Below are 8718 nucleotides of genomic sequence, written 5' to 3'. Positions count from 1 at the left end.
ACAAGTTAGGGTGCTTACTGCATAGACACCCCTAAAGTTGGAGAAAGAGATTGAGAGGAAAGGGTAGCAACTAACAAGATAAGATTGAACAAAGGTCTATGAATACTGAAACTTTATATAATTATATATATATTTTTGGATGCAGGGGTGTTGGAATGGCTAGAAGGAGGTAAATGACATGGTGGAACTGTAGCCTGTAGCATCCTTTGGAATTCGATCTATAGCTGCTCACTGAATTGTGCCTTGAAGGTCTTCACCTTTCTATATATACCTTGTATTGCATAATAAGGAAAGAACTGAACCTGTGGAACTGTTAACTCATAACAATTTTTGAAATTACCTATATGACTGCTTGTTGGGCTGTACATCGAGAGATGACACCTTTCTGTATGTATGTTATATTTTACAATAATGGAAATGGCTGAAGTTGTGGAACTGTGACCCTTGACATTCTTTGAAATTTGCTCCCTAACTACTTGTGAAATCATACTTTGAAAGTTATCACTGTCATGTATATATGTTAAAGCTCACAATAAAAAAAATTTTGAACCTGGTAAAATAGGATGAAACTCATGACATAGCCATGTATAGGAAGGAACAAATGAAAAGCTTAAGATTTCCTGTGTTTACTTTTCACTGAAATTGCATTTCCTTTTAATGTTCAGAGTATTACTGACTTTGGGAGTGGGGGATGGGGAGGGGAAGTGTGTGGTTAGTGCAGTGTGTTTAGATTGCCGTATTGCAGTTCTAATATTCTGAAGTGTTGCAGTTACTGGGACCTGGACCAGCACTTATGCAACAGTCTTTACCAAGTATTACTGGATGCAGGTTGTTCCGGTTTGCTAAAGCTGCCAAAATGCAAAATACCAGAAATGGATGGGCTTTTACAATGGGGTTTATTAGTTCACAAATATATAGTTCTAAGGCCATGAAAATGTCCAATTAAGGCATCAGGAGTAAGACACCTTCTCGGAGGAAAGGCTGATGGCATCCAGGGTTCCTCTGTCACATGGGAAGGCACATGGCCCTTCTTCTCCTGGATTCTGGCTCCAAAATGCCTTTCTCCAGAATGTCTCTGGGCTTCTGGCTTCTCCACAGTGTTTCTGTCTAAGCATCTCTGAGCTCTCTTCAAAATGTCTCTGTCTTTTATCCTCTCATAGAGGATGCCAGCAAACAAATTAAGACCCATCTTGAATGGGTGGGATCACTTCTCCATGGAAATAATCCAATCAAAAGTCCCACCTACAATTGGGTGGGTCACTTCTCCATGGAAACAACCTATTCAAAATATTCCACCCACAATAAGTCTGCACTCACAAGCCTGGACCAAAAGAACATGGCTTTTGTGGGGTACGCAATAGATTCAAACCAGCACAAAGGTGAAAATAGTAAAAGTATTATGTTGAACCATAAGAAATTGCCGGTGTTTTGGGCTTTTGTGCATACAAAACAGCAATTTCATGTGGTTCAGTGTACAACCAGGTGGGTACAAGTTATATTTCCTGGACAATATCCAGAGGGTTGGTTTACATATATTATTATCTCTCAGCTCCAAAAAATCAAAATCAAAGCTTAGCCTTAGCTTACTGTTTCAACATCCTTCCAGAAATTGTGAGGGCCAGTGGTCCTCATCGTACCTGGTCTAACTTTAGGGTGAGTTTCTTAAAAATACAAATTTTGTTGTCCCATCCCAGAACAATAAAGTCAGAGGCTCTGGGGCTGGGGCTCAGGCAGTAGAATTTTTTGTTGTTGTTGTTTGTTTGTTTAGCAACTTTACTGAAGTAAAATTGACAGATAATACACTGCACATTTTTCGAGTGCACAATTGGATAAGTTGTGATAGATACATTCAGTAACAGAAGCATCATCACAATCAAAATAATGATCATGCCTATCACCCAAAAAGCTTCTTTGTGCTTTGTCCCTTTGTAATCCCTCCCTTCTGCCCCTTCCTGTCCTCTCCGTCCCCCAGCAACCACTGATCTGTTTTCTGTCACTATAGTTTAGTCTGCATTTTCTAAATTTTTTATGAATGGAATGATACAATAAGTAAATTTTTAGTCACCTTTCTGTCATCTCTTGGACATTTGGGTTATTTCCAGGTTGGAGTTTTTTGTGGGTTCTTTTTTTTTTTTTTTTTTGGCTATTACAAATAAAACTTATATGAGCTGTCATATACAAGACTGTATGTGGATGTATACTTTCTTTTCCTGTGGGTAAATATCTAGATATTGAATGACTGGATCACATGATAGGTATATGTTTAACTTTTTAAGATACATCAAAGTGCTTGTTCAATTTCACATTCCCACCAGCGCTGTGTTAGAGTTCTATAATTTATCTATATCCTTGCATCATACGTTTGGTATGATGGTCTTTTTTTAAAATTTTTTTTGCATTATCTGTGATTTTTTTAAATTAAATTCAGTTTTATTGAGATATATTCACATACCATACAATTATCCATGGTGTACAACCAATCGTTCAAAGCACCATGGTATGATGGTCTTTTAAATTTCAGTCCTTCTAGTAGGTGTATAGTGGTATCTCATGGTGGTTTTAATTTGTATTTCCCAAATGACTCATGATAAGATGCAAAGTATCTTTTTGTGTGCTTTAGTCCCCATGTATCTCCTTTCATGAGCTATCTATTCAAACCTTTTAATGGGTGGTAGTGTTTCTTAAAAAGATGATTCTAATGTGCAGCAATGGTTGAGAGTCATCAAAACTTTACCCAAAATGCCACACAAATTCCATAGCTGTCATGTCATTTGTGCTTCCTACTGGCAGGGATGGGGTGCAGGGGGTGGCTACCTTCCTGGTATCCAAATTTGTGGCAATGGTAGCTCCTCATCCCAGAATCCTGAGGATTCTCTGGAGGCTCCCAAAGCATGAGCCTATCAGGGATTTAATTGTGCAGAAGAAATGACCATCTCTTCCTCTTCCTCATAAAAGTCCTCCCGTAATATGGTGAACTTCCTTAACAGGTTTGCTATTCCTTGGGAGCCAGTGGAGATCCTGAAGTTCACTAAGATGATTCTGCCAAGATTCTTTTAGGCATCTCTGGGGTAAGGAGCCCCCCCCCACATCCTCTTTCCTCAAGATCAGTATTAATATGGTATATACTTGAGGTCACTTAGGTCTTAGTTACATTTAGCTACAGCCACCTCTGGGGCGCTTGAATTCACAATGACCATAGCCTTCTGTCGTGGACCTGCCATGGAAATAAGCTCTAGGAGTTTGGAGCATGGTGAAAAAAAGGCAAGTGGGTGAGTAGAAGCAAAACAAGCTATGGGTTTCAGCTTCTTACCTCCTGCCTCACCTGAAGCCAGGTAAGGCGGACATCTAGTTCAGCTGCCCAAGGACATGGAAACAGTGCACTCATCCCTGAGGATGCCTGTCTTCTCTGGTCTGCGGCTCAGGCATCCTCTTAGACACCTGAATCAAGCCCAGGAGACGTGGTGTGGCCACTGTGATTGGGAAAAAGTAGGGCTCCTTTTAGGTGTGACCCATTGACTTATTTTCTATTAATAATAGTTTTACTGTTTTTAAAAGTGGTATATGGTTATAGTATAAAATATCATTAACAAACTACAAAGCAAAAACAAAAAGTACATTAAATAACTCAGAGCTAGAACTCGGCAGCTATGGATGTCAGTATTATCTCCTACAGAAACTGTTAAAAAAGCTGAAGAAGAGTGCAGACTTCAGTTAGAGATATGAACGAAGCAGATCTGGTTAGGACTAAGGCAAATCAGGTCAAAAGGTAAAGGATGTTATTGACCATGTTTTAAAACTACAACTTCTGTTTGAGACTAAGGGAAAAGATGTCTATTTGTGAAGGATCTATATTTTCTGCAGCACACTAAATATTTATTCAGTTTATTCAAACACCATAATTACATGGAACTTTGAATAGGAAGTCAGATCTGGTAGGTTTGTACAGGTTAGTGCAAAATCCCAATACATCCCAAAGTAATTTCGGTAGAGAATAAAAATATATTTGCAGGGCCCCCCTGGGGAACTGGGGAAAAATGCAGAAATGTTGGACTTCCCCACCTGGGTTATTACTGATATTCTCACAAATGTTGAGGACTAACAATTTAGTAGGCCAAGCCCTCAATCTTGGGGCTTGCCCTTATGAAGCTTGTTACTGCAAAGTAGAGGCTAAGCCTGCTTATAATTGTGCCAAAGTGTCTCCCCCAGGGAACCTCTTTGTTGCTCAGATGTGGCCTCTCTTTCTCTAAGCCCACTTGGCAGGTGAACTCACTGCCCTCCTGCTACATGGGACATGACTCCCATGGGTGTAAATTTCCCTGACAACATGGGAAATGACTCCTGGGGAGGGCCTGGACCGGCATTGTGGGATTGAGAATATCTTCTTGACCAAAAGGGGGAAGCAAAATGAAACAATAAAGTTTCAGTGGCTGAGAGATTTCAAATGGAGTCAAGAGGTCATTCTGGCGGGAATTCTTATGCACTATATAGATATCCCTTTTTGTTTTCAGTGTATTGGAATAGCTAGAAGGAAATACCTGAAACTGTGGAAATGCAACCCAGTAGCCTTGATTCTTGAAGATATTTTGTGTAACTATGTAGCTTACATGGTACAACTGTGTGATTGTGAAAACCTTGTGGCTCACACTCCCTTTATCCAGTGTATGGATGGATGAGTAGGAAAATGGGGACAAAAGCTAAATGAAAAATAGGGTGGGATGGGGGGATGGAATGCTTTGGCTGTTCTTTTTTACTTTCATTTTTATTCTTTTTGGAGTATGGAAAATGTTCAAAAATTGATTGTGGTAATGAAAGCACAACTATATGATGGTATGGTGATCAGTTGATTGTACATGGTGGATGATTGTATGGTATGTAAATATATCTCAATAAAACTGAATTTTAAAATAGTACATTAAATAGCATTATCCAAAAATAATCAATGTTAGTAAACACTGGAAATATCTTTCCAGATATCCCTCTGCACACATACATTTTATTATCTGCATGATATTTTTTAAGGCAGCATAGTTGGCCTATGAATGTGTCATAGTCTACTTAAACTAGGTCCTTACAAATAGCTATTCACTTATAAACATTGTTGGGATGGACATCCACATGCATAGTTCTTTTTTTAACCTGTGGGATTAAGTCCTTATGGAAAATCCCAGAAGTGGGATTTCCTTCCCCCACTCTTTAATTGACTTATACAAAATTGTAAAATTGATACCTGCTTATTGTAAAAAACAATATCACATATTACACAAGTATATAGAGTAAAAATGTAGTTTCCTTGATTCTCTCCTGTTCCTTGCCTAGCCCAAGAATTGCCAAAACATGTGAGAGGAATTTTAATGAAAAAAGTTTGAGTTTGATTCTTGACTCTCTCTTTTAATGTATATGAGACCATAGGAAAGACTCTTACGGTATTTAATGCTTAATATCCTCACCTGAAAATGAAGTTGACATCTGCTCTACCAATCTAACAGGGTTTTTATGGAAATTAGATAGAATGTATGTGAAGACGGAACATTTACAAAAATTGATCCTGTGGCAGGTCATGATGGAAATATCAAACAATTGTTAAAGAACAGTGTCCAGTTTGCTAATACTGCTGTTATGCAAATTTGTAGAAATGGGTTGGCTTTTATAAAGGGGTTTATTTGTTTATAAAGTTACAGTCCTAAGGCCATAAAAGTGTCCAAACTAAGGCATCAACAAAAAGATACCTTCACTGAAGAAGTGCTGATAGCATCCAGAACACCTCTGTCAGCTAGGAAGGCATATGGCTGGCGTCTGCTCTTCCTGGGTTGCGTTTCAAAATGGCATTCTCCAAAACGTCTCTGGGCTTGTTTCTCTTAGCCTCTTCAGCTCCTGTGCATCTAAGTGTTGGGGTCCTCTCTTAGCTTCTCCAGAAAAACTCTGGGCTAGCATCTCTTAGCTTAGCATCTCCAAACATCCTTCTGTCCACATCTCCAAGCATCACCTTTCAATGGCCTTCTCCAAAATGTTTCTCTCTTATAGGACTCCAGTGATTTAATTAAGACCCACCCTGAATGGGCAGGGCCCATATCTCCATGGAGATAATTTAATCTAAGTTCTAGCCCACAGTTGATTTAGTCACATCTCCATGGAAACACTCAATCTAAAGGTCATACCCTAATCAGAAAGATTAATAAACCTGCCCCCACAAGATTGCATTAAAGAATTTGGCTTTTGAGGGGCATAATATATACAAACCAGCACAAACAGAAATCATTCATACCACATGCTCTGAATAAAATGCAATTAAACTGAAAATAAATAATAAAAAGTGTTATAAAATCTAAATGTTTGTTAGCTTGGAATAAATTACTTACAGATTAAGGAAGAAAATATAGTAGAAATTTCAAAATATTTATAACTGAATATCAGTAAGCAGTACGGTATATTAAAATTTGTGATGCAACAAAGGCCATACTTAGAGGAAAATTTGTGTCCTAAATGCCTTTATTAAAAAAGAAGAAACATTAAAAATAATTAACCTGAGTTTATTTCAAAAAGATGGAAAGTAGGCTAGTGGTGCTTGGGTGTGGGGTGGGGTCTCAGAATAGGGAATGACTGCTAATGGATAGAGGCTGCTTCTTGGAGTGATGAAAATATTCTAATCAGAGAAAAACAATATGAGTGGATGTGTGCTACTCAGTATTAAGAGTTATTATAAAGGTTTGTGTGATGGTCAAGTTCATATGTCAACTTGGCCAGGTGATGGTTGTTTTTTTTTTTTTTAGTTGAAGTTTTTTAAGGTGTGGGGGTTGATAGCTTCAGCAGACAGAAGAGAGAACTTTCATCTACTTCAGCCAGCTAGTTCTCCTAGGGAATTCATCAAAGACCTTCATCAGAGGGCCAGCTTGCAGCCTGCCCAACAGAATTTGGACTCGTGCATCCCCACAGGTGTGTGAGATGCTTTTATAAAATCTCATACTATTTACAGGTACCTCCTGTTGGTTCTGTTCAGTTACAGCCCTGACTAATACACTATGGCAATTAAGACAGTGTGTCACTGTTGCACAGATCGGTAAGTATACAATGTAAATAGAAGAGACAGCCCTGAATAGATTCCCACACAAATGGAAACTTGGTGTGTGACAGAGGGGGTGTTGCAAATCATTAGGGAAAGGTGGTCAATATGGTAAATGGTCCTAGGACAATGGATTTTTTCATACAGAAAAAAAACCAAACTGATCCCAAACTCCCACATACACAGAAATAGATTCTAGGAGAATTAAAAATTTAAAAATAAGGGACTATTCAAACTCAGGGTAAGGACAAATACAAAAAGGTTTTTTTTCTATAAAGGAAAAAACTGATAAAGTTGACTACATTTGAATTTATAAACTTCTAAACAACAACAAAATACTTTCTAACAATCAAAAAGAAGTTAAAGCATAAGTCATAAACTGGTAGAAAAAATTCAAGCAGCATATGATAGCCCATAATTGGTGCCCAGAATACAGAAAGAATTCCTATAAATTGGTAATAAAACATTTTTTTAAAAAGAAAACTTGGCAGCTCACAGTGGAGGAGAACTACATGACCAGTAAACATGAAAAGATTCTCAACCTCTGGTAACCAGAGATTTACAATTTCACAAAGCAGTGTAAAGAAAATTTGAAAGTCTGACCAAACCGAATGTCTTGATGTAGAGGAACCGAAACTTGTTTACGATCTGATGTCACTGTAAAGAACTACTCACAGTTTGGAAAACATTTTTTCTATGTTTAATAGAGTTGAAGAAGTGCATACCTGACAACCCAGTAATCCCAATTCCACTTCTGGAAACTCTCCTACAAGTAAATTTAAAAATCAAAGGAAGCTTTCCTTTCAACGGCACGTGGCAGGAAGATGTTGGTGCAAATTTCCAAGAAGGAAGTTTGTCGCTGATGGCACCTTCAAAGCTGAACTGAATGAGCTTCTCACTTGGGAGTGAGCTGAAGACGGCTACTCTGAAGTTGAAGTTCAAGTTACACCAGCCAGGACAGAGAGCATTATTTGGCCTCCAGGACACAGAATGTTCTCAGTGAGAATTGACTGCTGTAGTTCAGAAAAAGTTTGGCTTCCCCTGTGGGCAGAGTAGAGCTTTATGCTTAAAAGGTGACCACGAGAGGTCTCTGTGCCATTGCCAAGGCAGAGTGACTACGTTACAAACTCCCAGGAGGGCTTGCTGCAGAGAGCCTCTGTGGTGTGCTGCGTTTCATCATGGAGAGTGGGGCCAAGGGCTGCGAGATCGTGGTGTCTGGGGAACTCCCAGGACAGAGGCTGAACAATCCACAGTGGGGACCCTGTTAACTACTATGCTGATACTGCATGTGCCACGTGCTGCTCAGACAGGGTGTGCTGACCATGTGAGCATTGTGGAACCCAGGGATGAGATCCTGCCCACCACTCCCATCTCAGAGCAGAAGGAGGGGAAGCCAGAGCTGCCTGCCATGCCCCAGCCAGTACCTACTGCATAAAAGGCTTTCCTTGGCAGCTGGATCTGGAACCTGGATGTTGCCTTATAAAGACCTTTAATAAAACTTTTTACAAAGGCACATGGCCTGACTGGACTTCATGCCCATTGTTCAGACTCTGAGGCTCATGTTGGCCCCTGGGAGCATTGGTGCTTAGGGTCATTTGGCTTAAGATGTTTCTGTGCTTTCGTTAAAGCCCTTTTGATTTGCAGAGCTAACCAGAGAAATA

The 8718-nt window shown here is 39.3% G+C and overlaps 1 pseudogene; it reads left to right on the top strand.

Moving 5' to 3' along the window:
* The first annotated feature begins 7016 nt into the window (after nt 1-7016).
* On the top strand, nt 7017-8492 carry LOC119506793 (annotated as a pseudogene).
* Nucleotides 8493-8718: the final 226 nt, after the last annotated feature.

Source organism: Choloepus didactylus, chromosome 12, assembly GCF_015220235.1.
Source record: "Choloepus didactylus isolate mChoDid1 chromosome 12, mChoDid1.pri, whole genome shotgun sequence".
In the NCBI taxonomy this organism is placed as follows: domain Eukaryota; kingdom Metazoa; phylum Chordata; class Mammalia; order Pilosa; family Megalonychidae; genus Choloepus; species Choloepus didactylus.
Note: the sequence above shows the minus strand (reverse complement) of the source record. Positions and strands in the feature narration are given on the sequence as shown.